This window comes from Camellia sinensis, chromosome 3 (assembly GCF_055761805.1).
Source record: "Camellia sinensis isolate YWXY chromosome 3, ASM5576180v1, whole genome shotgun sequence".
Classification (NCBI taxonomy): Eukaryota; Viridiplantae; Streptophyta; class Magnoliopsida; order Ericales; family Theaceae; genus Camellia; species Camellia sinensis.
Genome location: NC_138963.1, coordinates 10,168,002 through 10,181,053, shown reverse-complemented (window position 1 = coordinate 10,181,053; position 13,052 = coordinate 10,168,002). Strand labels below are relative to the sequence as shown.

Genomic DNA, 13,052 nt, shown 5'->3' with positions numbered 1-13,052 from the left:
GCGACCAAACTTTAGTTGCCAAAAACTTAATTTCAGCGATAAAAAAAAAATTTTGCCGTATATTAAATTTTTGGCTACTAAAATTATTTCGTCGTCGAATGGAAATATAAAAAAATTATTATTTATCTTTGACGACCAAAAATTTGGTCATCAAAACCTTATTTTCAGTGACCAAAAACTATTTTAGTGACCAAAAACTATTTTTGTCGCCAAAAATCAAAAATATTTGACGCCAAACATTTCAAATTTTGAAGAGATTTTATAAAATGAATTGGCCACTAAAAATATTTAGTCGGTAATTGTATAATATATATATATATATATCAGCAATGGTTGAGGGTTACAATTTTTATGACTCAAATGACTCAAAGTTACAATTTTGAGTCATTTAAACCACAAAAATTGTGCCGCTCAAACATTTTTTTATATATATATATTTGGTTCCCAACAACAGACCGGCACCTCTGTCTCTCTCTCTCTTTAGCGTTTCTCTCTACCTGTCCCTCTCTCTCTGCCTCTGCCTCTCCCTCTCCGTTGCTCTTCTCCCTTTCCTCTCTCACTGTCGCTCCACCAACCGTGCCTTCGCCGCTCCTCCTCACGGTCGCCGACAACTGGGGTACCAATTGCGAGCTCTCTCTCTCTGTGCAGTTCGCATATTGACCCAAAATCTAGGTTGGTGATTAGGTCTTCTTTCTAGGTATTGATAGAACCATCACTGTTTTTCTTCATTGAAATAATTTCCTGTATATAATCCAGAAGATAAGTGTAGATCTGGTCGCCTCGAATACCCATGGGAATCTCGATGAGCAGATTGCACAGCTCATGCAGTGCAAATCCTTGTCCAAGCCTGAGGTACCCCTCTCTCTCTCTCTCTCTCTCTCTCTCTCAAAGTCTCAATTTTGAAAGCTCTCTCTTTCTTTCCACTTTCTAGGAAAATTTCCAGAATCATCCTCACACCCCTCTCTGTTTCTTCCTCTTCTAGTCTTCTTTGTGTGTATATATATATATCCATATATATAAATCAAAACCCATTAAAATCTAATGGCTCGTTGGCCCCCATGAATTGTTGGTTTGGGAAGTTGTTATGCCTTTTAAATTTGTTTGTTTGTTTGTTTGTTTGTTTTTTTTCTTGCCTTCTAACTGTTTGATAAAATGTCTCTTGGGCTTCCCAAAAATCTAATCTACTTTTGTAGCTGTGGTGTTTTCAGCACCATTTTGGCCACTGGCAGAGTATCAATAGTTGAGTCACAATTTGAATGAATGGATGATATCAGCAAGTTCTATATACTCTAATATCAGCAAAATTTTCAGGTGTTGAATAATTTAAAAAGGTAATTTTATTTCTCACCAATTTTGAGTAAAATCTGATGACATAAATTGTTAAGAAACCTCAATTGGACAGTGCAGTGTGCAAATAGTGTTCGTTGAACTATGTTGGTAAAAGATATTAATCCAAACAGAGCTCTGTTGCCTATTTTGTTGCAACAATTTTATGATTATATCGTATGACAGTAAATATGTGATGATGTTATATTGTCCTTTGATATAAATATAACCAATAAGAGGATATATAGATGCATTCTTAGAATTGTTGAATGATGGTCCCTGTGAAAAAATTCAAAATAAAAATTACAAATTAATAATCATCTGATGCCTAATGTATAGTATATACAGAAGTTACTTTTTATAGAAATAATTCAATGGGTTTCAATGTGAGATAATACCATATGAACATTCAAACCGATAATCTGAAGAACTTGTTCATTTTATAGTTCTACCTACTTCAGAGAAATGCATTGGCACAGGCAGCTTAAGATTATTTCTTAATGTTTTGGTGAGACAGGCTGATGAGTCTTTTTTTGTTTGTTGTGGTTCCACTAAGCCCAAAAGTCATCTTTTTCACTTTGGTCTTGCTTGAATCTTGCCTATTTTGTTTTGAGTTTAAATGTTTATTGTTTTGATTTGATTCACAATGAAGGGGTTATTCTTTAGTTGTAGTTATTATATGTAATTTTCAACCCTATTTGTGACCTAGGACGAGCAATATCCTTCAAAAGGCTTATACCAGAATTGGGGATTAAATTTTATTATTGATTGGAACTCCCATGATCTCAAAGGTGCCCTCTTTTCTCTTCTTTCTTCACTTCTCTTTAATGGGTATTTGATAGTTTTTGTGCTGTTGTTTTGGATACTGTGAGTTTTTGTGCTGTTGTTGTTGTATAAAAAAGTCCTAGATGTCCAATTGGAACTGAGATTGAAGAACCCACTGTAATTTCTAGGTTTTTGATGATGGGTTGTGGAAATTTTGAATTTTTTATTTGAGTATCATTCATATTGTCTTTGTTCTGGTTTTCTACTGGATTTACTCCTACAGACCAGCATCTTATAGATTATGGATCACCCCGCAAAAATTATACTTTTAAAAACAAAATGAAGGAATTTAAAAAAATATATATATTTAATTATGTTATTACATTTTGTTTGGAAGAAACAGTACAAGTAACGTGGAAAAAGGATGGTACGAATATAAGGTACTTGCATTTGCAAGATATAATTCTATACTTATGTTGTTTTGGTACTATATATAACCGTGTTTGTGCTGTTAATGGATCAAAAATAAAAAAATAAAAAATTATGGTATTATGGCATTATGGGTATGTTCTAAGTTTTCAATTGTATCTGTTAATGCATCTATTGATTTATTAGTGTTACATTTGATAGAATGATCTGTTGCTATAATTAGGGTAGTTGTGTAAGATTCCATGTCAATTATTGTTAGTTGAAATTTAAAAATATTGTTTTGCATGAAAATGATGTGATTTTGATGTATCCATCGGTTTTGGGGTTCAAGACAAGTTAGGATATATTGGATGAAATTGATGTTGATTGTTGTGGTTGAATTTTTGCTCAAATTTTGACTTTTAATGATCATAGTGCTGTTGTAAGTTCTGTAATTATAGTCAGCTTCTTAATTTCCAATAATAGAACTCAGATTCTTACTTGATGTTGAAACATGAATATAGTGCCAACTGAATTCTTGCCCATTGTCTATAATTATAGTCAAGTGTGGTTATTGTTAGATTCTTGTGAATTTCCTTTTCTACTTTCCAAAGTCATCCATGATATTTATTCAGATTGCCTATTACATGTTTGTTTATATGCCAAGCTCCAGTTGAAGACTATTTGGCAACCATTTAAAAGAGAGAGAGAGACAGAGGGGCTGGTTTATTCATATTGGCAACCATTGAAGTCTGTTTGGCAACCACTGTTCTATTATAATCACTTTTGACTTATAGGCTTGCCATCTTGTGGTATTAGCTAATTGACACTTGACAACATACATGCAATTTGTAAACTGACAAAATTTAGCATTGATTCGACTTGGAGATTTAAACTGACATTGGATGCAATAGTGTTACATTTATTTATTTTGATAATTTATTTAATTATGTTTTAATTTATTTGAAAGAGAAAAATAGAATTCAAAATTTATTTTGATGATTTATTTAATTATATTTTAATTTATTTGAAAAAGAAAAATAGAATCTAAAATTTATTTTGATGATTTATTTAATTATTTTTTAATTTATTTGAAAGAGAAAAATAGAATCAAAATTTATTTTGTCTCATTATTTCTCACCTAAACCTTTATCCTAAATGTTATTAGAATGTATTTAATATTTGATTAAATCAGGAGTTTAAATAATCAAAAATAGAGGTTCAAACAGCCCAGCACAGCAACAGGCCAAAAGGTTCAAGTGGAAGATATTCAAGTTAGTAATGATTGAGTGAAAGAAATTCAAATCAGTAATGATGGAGTACAACAGTTATAAACGGTTATCAATTCAAATGAATACAATGGTTATAAATTCAAATGAATACAACGGTTATAAACGGCTATAAGTTTTATTATATATTCCAAAGCCTCTAATACAAACAAGTTACAAAAAAATCAGAAAATATTCTTTCATCTATAATCACTCACATCTATTTTCTAAAAAATTCTCTGAGAAGTGTTCTTCAATTTTTGTTTACATTCTCTTTTAAAAATTATACACTGAGATGTATAGTTTTAAGCCTATCTTTCTTGTGTGAGATTTATAAAAAAAATCAGAGTTTCATTTTGTATATCCATCTGGGAGAGATATTTATTGTAAGCTTTCTTTAAAAGTAAAAATACCATTTCATCTTGTAAAAGTGTTGTAAACACTGTGTTCTTGAAATCTTGAGAGCGATTGTGAATCACTTAAGATTTGCAAGGGTTTGGACTTGTGAAGTCTGTGTAAAATTTATGGAGGATTGCTCCATGTTTATGAGGTTGCTAGTACCCCTGTGAAGTTAGAAGATAGTGGAAAATCTCAAGTGAAGCTTGAGGAGTGGAAGTAGGCTTGGTTGAAGCCGAACTACTATAAATCTATTTGTCTCATCTTCCTTAATCTCTTTACTTTCTTATTACTGCTATAGTTATCTAATATTCATGTGCTAATCATTTGATTTACTCTGTGTGTTAGTTATACTTCATTATTATTTTGCTTGTTCATTTACAGCTAAGTTCATCATTGTGCTTGTTAATAATTTGTTGTACTAGTAGTAAATTTTATTGGGGTATTATTAATTTTAATTTGTAGAAACCTAATTCACCCCATCTTAGGTTGCTTTTTGGGTAACAAATAGTAATAAATTATACAAATTTATTTAATTTAACTGAGCATATAAAGAGGAATGATAAATCCTACCCGGTTGCAGTGGCGGCTCCAGGAATTTTAATCAGGGTATTCATTAAGTAACTTAAAATCTAACAACTGTATTAAAAAACAAATATAAAAGAGAACTCTAATGTATTAATATTAAAGTTTTGACAAAAAAAAAAAAACTTGCAATTAGATAAAAATTACAATTGCCATCAAAACAACTTGTAATTAGATAAAATATTACAATTGCCCTCGACGAGATTTCATATTTTGAAAACGTTGCATAATCTCTTCATTATCAATGCTATCAAATACATCTTTTTCAATGTATGTAACGAAACAATCATTTATCCACTGATCTCCCATTCGGTTACGCAAATTACTCTTTATATACTTCGTTGCTGAAAAACTTCTTTCCACTGTTGCTGTCGCGACAGGTAGAGTCAATGCTAATTTCACAAGCAAATAGACTAATGGATATATCACATGTTTATCTGTCTCCACCAACTTTATAGCAAGATCACCAACTCCTTTAAGTTCTAAAAAGTCTTCACTTAAGCGCATATCAACAATGTAGTTTTGAAGTTGGATGTCAAGGACCATTAAATCTGTTGCAGAAAAATCATATGGATAGAACTCTGCAAGACGAATCAACTTATGCTTATCAAAAGCAAAGAATGATTTACTAGGATTCAAGCTAGCCATACAAAGAAGTAACTCAGTATTTGCTTTTGAAAAACGATTGTTAAGCTCTTGAAGTTGCATATCTAAGACGGTGTAAAATAGCTCAACTTGATAATGATGTAAATTTGCAATTTGTAGAGCTTTGCGTTGTGGCTGCCCACTAACTACAAATATTTCATCCATATTTGGAATAGAAATCTTATGTTTGTTACAAAATAAAGACACTTCAGTCAATAAAGATTCCCATTCATCATCTCTCATCATCTGCAATCGTTGCTTAGATACTTTAACAAGTGTCATAGCATTGACAATATCTTGATTTTTCTTTTGCAATGCTAACGACAACTCATTTGTAATCCCTAAAATATTTTTCATCAAGTGTAAAGTGAAGGCAAATTCAAAAGATAGCATTAACTTCATGATAGAACGAGCTTCAATTCTTTGCTCGGGTTGTAAGCCATCCTCTTCAATAATCTCAAGTACATCAATCGAAGAAGAGAACATCAAAATCAAGTTGATAATTGTCCCAAAATGTGATCCCCAACGTATATCACCAGCACGTTTAAGACTAGTCTCTTGATTCAAACCTCGCCCACTTCTAAGTTCACCATTGTCTAGTGCTTCTGTTATTTTAGCAAATTGCACATCTCTAAGAGCATCTCGTCTCTTGCAAGAGCCACCAACAACATTCACTATGTTAGCAAAATAGCAAAAAAGTTCAGCAACGTCAATGTGCTTTTTAGCAACAGCTACAAGAGTCAATTGAAGTTGATGGGCAAAGCAATGAACATAAAATGCAGATTTATTCTCCCTCAAAATTAAAGCTTTAAGACCATTGAATTCACCTTGCATATTGCTGGCTCCATCATAGCCTTGCCTTCGTAGTTTTGATATACTCAATCCATGTCGACAAAATAAGGATTCAATTGCTGCTTTAAGTGATAAAGCGATTGTATTTGATACATGTACAATACCAAGAAACCACTCTATAACAATGCCCTTTTTGTCCACATAACGTAGAACAACTGCCATTTGTTCTTTAATTGATATGTCACGAGACTCATCAACCAAAATTGAAAAAAACTCATTGTCCAAATCCTTTATGATAGCATTGATAGTCTCACATGCAGCAGCATTCACAATGTCTTTCTGAATATCATGGTGAGTTAGCTTATTATTTTTCGGAGTATTTCCCAATACAACTTATTGATAGATTCATTATGATCCGCCAAAAATTGTAGAAGTTCAAGGAAATTTCCTTTATCACTTGAATCATCAGATTCATCATGACCACGAAAAACCAACCCTCGACGCAAAAGGAATCGTATGCAATCAACAGTTGTATTTAAGCGAGTCCGATATTCAATTTTTTCTTGATTTGACTGCTTAAGAAAAACACTTTGAATGTGTTGCTTTTGCTTCATAAGATCTTCACACTTCTTCACAGCTTGGTTGTGAGTACTATTAACACCTCCAACATGAATTTGTAACTTGTTTTTCATATTCCAAATTTTAAATCCCTCTGTCACAAAAGTATCACATTCCTTTCCTAAATTGGGCATAAACAAGTAACAACATAAACAAAATGCTGCATCTTTTTCAATACTATATTCCAACCAATTCTTGTATTCTTTAAACCAAGCAGAATTAAATCGATGCATAACTCCACTAATATCTCTTTGAGGGAAATTGTGGCTAAGAGGTTGATAGGGTCCTTTTTGTAAATATGTTCTTATTTCGTCCCTATCATTAGGATGATATGACAAAATTTTTGATCGTAATCCTGGATCAGAAGGAAGGTTGTTCAAGTCAACACGAATTCGCTTCGAAGAATCTTGAATGTGACTATCACCACAAGTTTCTTGAGATTGAGATGAATCTTGTACAATAGTTGATTTTCTTTTCAGAAATTTGTCCATAATTCGAGAACTAAACAAAAGAGTATGATGCACCTAAAAATATCCGCACCTAAAAATATCCACACAAAAAACAGAGCTATCTAAATAAATCATAGAAAAAAAATAACTACAAGAGTATAAATAAATTGATTATAAAATTTCAGCTCCTATTTAATTTTTAAAACAAATAAAGTGAAGAAACTTAAAAAAATATTATACCTGATGACAACAAAGTATAATCCTCAAATATTATATTAACATGCATAATTATAAAATTAATTATATATGGATGGAAGGTTTTGTTTATAGTATCAAGTTTAAATAAATTTTAATATTATAGAGATAAAAAAATAATACCTGATGAGATATAATTCCCAAATTTCTTTTTGCATTTTTCTTAACAATCAGTCAGCAACAGCAAAGCATGATAGCAACCACTTCATCTTCATTCAATACCAACATCCATGATCCATATTCCATGGGCAACAATGAAAGACAGAGGGGGACCACCCACAGAAAGAAAGAAGGGGAGACCGCGAAAAGAGAGGGAGAGATTGAGAGAGACAAAACGACAGCAGCGTTGAGCCTCCCCCAAGCAGCAGATTCGTGCCCTAACTACACTTTTTACCCTAACTAACTACACTTTTTGACTTTATTCTTCCAAGCAGCAGATTCGTGCCTATATATAATATATATATCTCATTGCAATTCTTCTGGGTTTTATTATTTGTTTAGGCAAATGGGCTAAGGGGCTAAGTGGGCTAGAGGGTTATTTGTTTTGACAAATGGGCTAAGTAGCTAAGTGGGTTGGAGGTTTCATTATTTGTTTAGACAAATGGGCCAAGTGGGTCAGAGGGGTATTCAACCATCTTGGATTGGGTATTCAAATTTTGGATTGGGTATTCAAAACTAAACTAAACCCCTCCCAAAAAAAAAATATATATTAAAATTTCAAATTTGAGGGTATTCAGCTGAATACCCTGTGGATGCTGTGGAGCCGCCCCTGCCCGGTTGAGACACAAGGTTTAGTTTGATTTGGTTTGGTATCCGCAGTTTGTGGGTGGCATTTGTGGCAAGACCAATATGCATTTTATACACTTTATTAGTAGGATTACATGTTACTTGTGACTGCTTTTACTTGAGTTTTGTGGTAAGGGATTTCAATTTGTTTTAAATACTGTCCTGTAAGACTAACCACATGATAAATATATGCTAATCTCTTGAAGCTTTATAGTAGCTGTTGCCCAAACCAGGTAACTTCTTAATTCTTGACAATTCTAAATACTAATTTGGAAGCTAGTAGTGTGCTTAATTTGATGAAATCATATCAATTTTAGCAAGTCTACAGGTTTGTTTGTTAATATTTCATTTTTGTATTCTGTTTTTAAAAATTGAAAACGAAAACACATTTGATGGTTGTTTTTACTTTATTTTGTACTCTTCATTTACCTTTCAGGAGTATGGAAGTTCAAAAGCATCAATGAAGCTCTCAGAATTTGTTCGATGCCCAGTTAAAGTTCAAAGGTGTGCAGGCAGAGTTGTTCAGACTGAATTATTGGTTCAAGTTGACCAAAGAGATGTTGTTCCTGGTGACATTGTAATTTTTGAACCTGGCGACCTTTTTCCTGGTAACATGAGGCTACCAACGTCACCAGGAATATACTTAATTTGTATGAAATAATATTAAAAGTTATTTTAGGTTGGAATAATATTATTATTTTAGGTTAAAATATACTTAATTTGTATGAAATTTGATATTAAAAGTTATTTCTTTTTGGATGGTTGGAAGTGAAATGGATGCGAATTGTGAAATGATTGATAATATATGTATTGTTTTGTTTATATATATGATACAGACTGCATGGAATACCTACATGTTGTGGACAAATTAATTAAAAAATTAAAAAAAATCATGTTTTTGGCAACTAAACAATTAGTAACCAAAAATGAAGTAAATATTTTTGGCGACTAAATAGTTAGTAGCTAAAAATAAAAATAAAATGGAAAAAAAACTTTTAGCTACTAAATATTTAGTAGCTAAAAATAAAAATAAAATAGAGAAAAACATTTGGCTACTAAATATTTAGTAGCTAAAATAAAAACAGACTTTAGACGACTAGGAATTTAGTAGCTAAAAAAAATAAAATGAAAAAAATAAAAAAATAAGATGAAAAAAAAACCCTTTGGCGACTAAAACTTTGGTCGCTGTAGATACTTCAACTTTTAGCGATCAAAGTTTTAGTAGTGGAAAATAAGATTTTTGGCGACTAAAATATTATTTTTGGTGACTGAAAAATTAGTCGCCATTTGTAGGACTTTTGGCAACTGAATATTTTTTAGTTGCCAATACCTTCCCCGACAACCTTCTCGCGATTAATCCAGCGACCAAAATATTTAGTCGGCAAAATTTTCAGCGACTAAAACTTTTGGCGACTAAAAATTTAGTTGCCAAAAGTGAAATTTCTTAGTGTACATAGTAAAAATAATGACATGATGAAACTTGTGTTTTTTTTTTAATTTTTTATTTTCTTGTGAAGTTTCAACAAGACATCTCTCAATCATTTATTACCGCATGGACTCTTTCTGATTCCCTGAAAATCTTGTTTGAAAGTAATTAGTTGATTGTCATTTTTTATAATTACATTTGATTTACATTGTTGAGTTTAGGAGGTCCTGATATTAATAATGGGTATGGTTTTGATTATTGTTGATTGGTATCTTTGGTTGTTATTGATTTTTTAAGCTATTATTTGATATGGTCTAAAAACTTACGGTCATTCCTTTTATATAATTTGTTGCAGTGTGGTGAAACAATCAAGTGATTAAATCATGTGGCTTTCTTATATACTAGAGAAATGCATATCACTTTCAGTTGTGATCATCTTCACTTTGGCACTTTTTACTAGTTTATTTTTAAATATTATTTTTTAATTGTAAATATATAATTACTTAAGTAGTTAAATCTTGATTTACAGGTGAGAGATATAGTTGTTCTAAAAAGTATTATTAAGCCAACAGAAACAGTTGCAATAGGAGTATTTAAAAGCATAGACCCATCTAAAGAAGTAGAAGAGGAAGAACAACGACCTGACAATTATGAAGTACATGTTCAAGTGCCAGTTAAACCTAATGAGAGCTTAATCCGATCATATGGTTTTGTCAAAATAATTGGATAAGCTATTGGAGCTCATGTTGCTTAGTCTGCTCCATTCGTGGTATATTTCTTTCATAAATACTAATTTCATTAACAAATCTATATTAACTTAATATAGTTTCAATTACCTTTATATGTTTACCTTTTGAATACAGCTTTCGCAAGTTATGGATGCTAGCTGAAAATATTTATACAAGTGAGGTTGAGAATTTAGGAACTGAATTTGTTTTGACAATTTGTCTCTCTGAAAGATGACTATCACTATTGCTTTTCAGAACTTATGGTTGGAATTTTTTTTCTTTAACTTTGTTAGTGTGGTAGAATATTTTATAACTTTGATTATGATTTTTATTGCAATATAAACAAATTTATATTTTTAGATAAAAAAATGATTGTGATTTGAATTTTTTTTTTTTTTTTTGATGTGATGATCCTATGGTGGTAATAGTTGTTTATTATTATGGAAATATTACAGGATGAATGGATGTCAAATTAATATAGAATGTGACAATTAATATTTAATTTTTTTATAAAATCGATATAATTTTTACAGGCATTTACGCATGTTTAATTGTGACTTTTAAAAGTGTCAATGAAAAAAAAAACATATAAATGACATTTCGTAATAGTGGTAGTAGCTTAGTGTCACTAGAATAAGCTCCAATGGCACTTATATCCATTCATGGCACAAATGAATTGGATTTAGTGACATTTATAAAGTTGTTAAAAATATCAATTGTGGCATAATAAGCATCATTTAAAATTCATATAGTGGCATTTTTTAGATTGTAAGTATTTTTTAATGGCACTTGGTAGCGTCACAAATAGTGTCTACCATGATATCAAAGTGTCACTGATTGTCTTTAACCTTGATGATGTAATGGCACTTGCAAGTGTCACTGAAGTGCCACTAAATCTTTTTGTGATGGCGTTTGATAGTTTCACAAATAGTGTCTATCATAACGTCAAAGTGTCATTCAAAGTCTTTAGCCATAAATGGTGTAGTGGCATTTGCAAGTGTCACTGAGGTGTCACTAATATCTACTGTGTTATGGGTATAAATGACACTTGTTCAAAACGCCACGAAACTAAAAAAATGTCACTAAAAGAGTAGTTCAATGACACTTTCAAGTGTCACTGAACTAAGAAAATGTTATAGTGAAAAGAAATGCAATTTAGCATTAAAAAAATCCTAATATCCTTGAAAGAATTAAGAAGAAAAACGTGAAACGTAAAATTGGTATTGAGTTTGTGGATTATCTCAATTTACCAAGAAAAATATATTTAAAAGAAATATTTGTCAAATAGAGTTCATATAAAATAGGTAAAGTTAGTATGATTTAAATTAGGTTTGGGTTTCTGTATAACTCTATATGTAATTAAGAAAATACATGTTCTAATTAAAAAAATATATGCTGGCGTAACTCTCTTACAAAAAAAATAAACCCTTATAATGTGCTACTAAAAAATGAGAAAAATATTACTTTCAACAATATATATATATGATTTCAGCTGCACTCACACTACAAAAAAATTATTTTTTGCGACAGCAAAACGCCGTCGCAAATACCCCAAACGCTATCTCAAAAGGTTTGTGCGACGGTAAAATGGCTTTTTGCGACGGCAAGTGGGGGTCGCAACAAAGGGGGTTGCAAAAGGGTTTTAGCAACGGCACTGTCGTCGCCTTTGTTTTTACGACCGGAAAATGCCTTTTTTACGACGGCAAATTTCTGTCGCCAATAATGAATGAAAATCTGGTTTTTTTGCGACGGCACAGTATTGCCATCGCTAAAAGGGTTTTTTGCGACGGAAAAAATACCGTTGCTAAAAGTGTATTTGAGACGGAAAAAATACCGTCGCTAAAGGCGTTACATTTCAAAAAAATTACTTTTTTGCGACGGCAAAACGCCGTCGCTATAGGTATAAGGCGTTTTATAAACGTTACTGATACTTATAGTGGCGTTTTGAACAAAAGCACCACCTTTTTACTTAATTTCATAATTTAATTAATATAAAATATGCTTTGAGCTGGTTATTTACATTCCATTCACAAAAACATCATAACAGAAAATAAAAATAAAAATAAAAATTGATAAAACCATCAAATTCAATATTTTACAAAGAACAATTAAACTGTACATGTTCATAAAAGCATATTTAAATTATAAAATTCACCCCAATCCTAAACAAAATAAAATAAAATCTGAAATTCACCAATCAGCACACTTGCATATTTAAATGCTCTTACAAAAAATAAAAAAATAAAAAATTTCCAACAAGATTTCAATTTTGGGCCTATTTCAAAAATCAAGCTGCAAATTCCTTCTAGAATCAGATCTTCCCTTCGCAAAATTTATCCTTTTGACCTACAAATAAATAGATAACAGTTGCAAATTATAATCTTTTTGAAGAAAATCTAGAACAAAACAATAAATACCATCAAAATCATGAAGAGATAAAAGCTAATACATAAATCCCCATGATAATAAGAACATGTATAGTAAGATTTTAAGGTCAGTTTCATTAATTAACGTTTAGATAATCAAACACCAAAACACAATTATAGCACATTGCAAATGCTGTCAAGTACTTATTGTCATCTGGTATTTCGGTATGCCATATGGT

The 13,052-nt window shown here is 31.3% G+C and overlaps 1 long non-coding RNA gene and 1 pseudogene across 2 annotated transcripts; one reads left to right on the top strand and one right to left on the bottom strand.

The window, feature by feature from the left end:
* Positions 1-449: 449 nt before the first annotated feature.
* LOC114321820 (uncharacterized) lies at positions 450-3,461 on the top strand. Its single transcript, XR_003650412.2, has 3 exons — positions 450-672; positions 757-852; positions 2,036-3,461. It is a non-coding gene; the product is annotated as an uncharacterized LOC114321820 (long non-coding RNA).
* Positions 3,462-3,707: 246 nt separating this feature from the next.
* On the bottom strand, positions 3,708-9,157 carry LOC145822325 (uncharacterized; annotated as a pseudogene). Its single transcript, XR_014363432.1, has one exon. The product of XR_014363432.1 is annotated as an uncharacterized LOC145822325 (transcript).
* Positions 9,158-13,052: the final 3,895 nt, after the last annotated feature.